This window comes from Mandrillus leucophaeus, unplaced genomic scaffold (assembly GCF_000951045.1).
Source record: "Mandrillus leucophaeus isolate KB7577 unplaced genomic scaffold, Mleu.le_1.0 Scaffold482, whole genome shotgun sequence".
Taxonomy (NCBI): Eukaryota; Metazoa; Chordata; class Mammalia; order Primates; family Cercopithecidae; genus Mandrillus; species Mandrillus leucophaeus.
This window is the reverse complement of record NW_012105165.1, coordinates 1,524,916-1,527,789: the sequence shown is the minus strand read 5'-3', so window position 1 is coordinate 1,527,789 and position 2,874 is coordinate 1,524,916. Positions and strand designations below refer to the sequence as shown.

The window sequence follows — 2,874 nt, the reverse complement described above, 5'->3', positions numbered from 1 at the left end:
ACTTTGGAAATGGCAACAGGCAGAGGTTGGATAGTTTGAAGGACTCAGAAGAAGACAGGAAAAGATGGGAAAGTTTGGAACTTCCTAAAGACTTGTTGAATGGCTTTGACCAAAATGCTGATAGTGGTATGAACAATGAAGTCCAGTATGAGGTGGTCTCAGATGGAGATGAGGAAATTGTTGGGAATTGGAACAAAGGTGACTCTTGCTATGCTTTAGCAAAGAGACTGGTGACATTTTGCCCCTGCCCTAGAGATCTGTGGAACTTTGAACTTGAGAGAAATGATTTAGGGTATCTGGTGGAAGAAATTTCTAAGCAGCAGAGCATTCAAGAGGTGATAGAGCATAAAAGATTGGAAAGTTTTCAGCCTGACAATGCAGTAGAAAAGAAAATCTCATTTTCTGGGGCAAAATTCAAGCCAGCTGCTGAAATTTGCATAATAATGAAGAACCAAATATTAATCACCAAGATAATGGGGACAGTGTCTCCAGGACATGTCAGAGACATTCATAGTAGCCCCTCTCATCACAGGCCCAAGGCCTAGGAGAGAAAATGGTTTTGTGGACCAAGTCGAGGACAGCCCTGCTCTGGGCAGCCTAAGGAGTGGGTGCCCTGCATCTCAGCCACTCCAGCCGTGGCTAAAAGTGTCCAAAGTACAACTCAGGCCATTGCTTCAGAGGATGCAAGCCCCAAGTTGTGGCAGCTTCCACATGATGTTGGTCCTGCATGTGACTTGAAGAAACAAGGAAAAACTGAAATCTTCAAGGATAAATGATCCTTATGTGTACAGGATGATACTGACATTGGTCTCTGTTTACCTTTAAGCCTTCAGCTTTCACGATAGGGTAGTACTGCAAGAAAACTGGACAGTTTTTTTGTCAATAAACTGAGTGCACTTTGCCAAGTTAAAAACGCACATGACTGAGGAGTCTGTGACCCTTAAGCAGGAGATGAGGCAGGAGCTGGAGTTGCCGTGAGCCCAGTGGCTGTCCATGTCAACCAGGTGAACCACCAGTAAACGACAAACATGCATGAGCTACAGTAGCAACTCATCCCCTCCTCTGTCCTTCATGTAGTAAAAAGAACATAACTTCATTTCCATCATCTGTATCTTGATTACAATGCCTCTCATTGTCCAGTTAAACCAGAATCATGCAGGGAAGGAAAATGAGAAAAACTAGTTCTAGTTTAACTAACTCGATACAATTTTTTCTAAAGGTTGAAAAGTGGAAGTTGAGTAGATATACACAGGTCTTCCAAAAGTTTTGCTGAAACGGAATTACAAAGTGAATATTTTGTTTAGTTTTTGTTGTTTTTGATATATTTTTGTTCTATAACTTGGTAGATAATGAAGCAGTATCATTCTATATAAGATGGTAAGTAGTGGAAAATAACTCAGCAGAAATGGAAAGATTCATGCTGAAGGGAAGAGAAAATAAGAAGAGAAGTAGCAAAGCCCTTGAAAGTAGATGAATAAATGCTATTAACACTGTAGATCTAGGATATTTCTTTTCAGTCTTTCTTCTTGGTAGATATTCCTAATGTAATTTAGTGGTTAATAGAACAGATTCTGAGACAGATTGTCTAGCTGTTAATCCTGACACTACTACTTAATAGTTGTGAGGCAGCATGAATCTCTCTGCATCAAATTTCTATTTTGAAAGTGTCCATACTAGTAGTACCAACTCATAGGGTCACTGTGAGGAAAAAAAATACTAGTGGTACCCATCCACAGGTTTATTGTAAACACTAAGTAAGTTAATATATGGGATTCACATAGAACATCACTGGCACTTAGTAAGGGCTTAGCTATTATCTAAATATTTCAGTGCTTATAGTATATATAATTTTTTATCATTTTTGTTTGACATTCTAATGTTAAGATTTTTTATTATTTAAACTTCATTATAAATATTGTTTTATTATTTGATAATATTCTAACATATAGAGTGTAACAAAATATACTTACCTTTCGCCTTTTCCATGATGGACATTCAAGATTATCAACTGTGGCTGGGCACAGTGGCTCATACCTATAGTCCCATAACTTTGGGAGGCCAGAATGGGTGGATCACTGGAGGTTAGGAGTTTGAGACCAGCCTGGCCAACATGGTACAACCCCATCTCTACTAAAAATACAAATATTAACTGGGCATGGTGGTGCATGCCTGTAGTCCCAACTGCTTGGGAGGCTGAGGTAAAAGAATCACTAGAACCTGGGAGGCAGAGGTTGCAGTGAGCCGAGATTGTGTCACTGCACTCCAGCCTGAGCGACAGTGTAAGACTCTGTCTCATAAGTAAATAAATAAATATCAACTGTACATTCAGAAAGTTTCTAATTTTTTTAAAACACTTCTCTTAGTTTTTTATTTGCTTTTACACAATGTTGTGGTGAACATCTTTAAACACAAAGAGATATCCATTTTGATTGTTTTTGTAGAATAAACTATTAGAAGTGAAATTCAGTCAATGATTCCCGGTATTTTTAATGTTTTGTCTTCTGAGTAATGAAGTAGGTCTAAAAATTAAATTTTCACTTTATTGAAATTAAACATTTTAGCAATGTGTGTTTATCATTTAGTTTTAAATCCACACTAAATACTATTAAATACTAAAATACCATGGCTTTTCTTCAGCTGCATCTCTGCTAAAATGAACACTGAGCCCTCCGTTTAAAAAAAAAAAAAAAAAAAATCCACAGACATATAAATTATAGTAATTACAATAGTTTTTCAGGTTCTCTTAGCATTTGCTCTTCTGTATCTGATGTTTACAAGTATAGACTTTTAACATGAAACTTAAAAACTCACTAAAGTGAGATAATACATGTAACTTCTGCACTTCACTCATTGTCAGTGACCATTTTGAATGTG

The 2,874-nt window shown here is 37.2% G+C and overlaps 1 pseudogene; it reads right to left on the bottom strand.

The window, feature by feature from the left end:
- Positions 1-1,986, bottom strand: part of LOC105550411 — a 61,522-nt pseudogene extending 59,536 nt beyond the window's left edge.
- Positions 1,987-2,874: the final 888 nt, after the last annotated feature.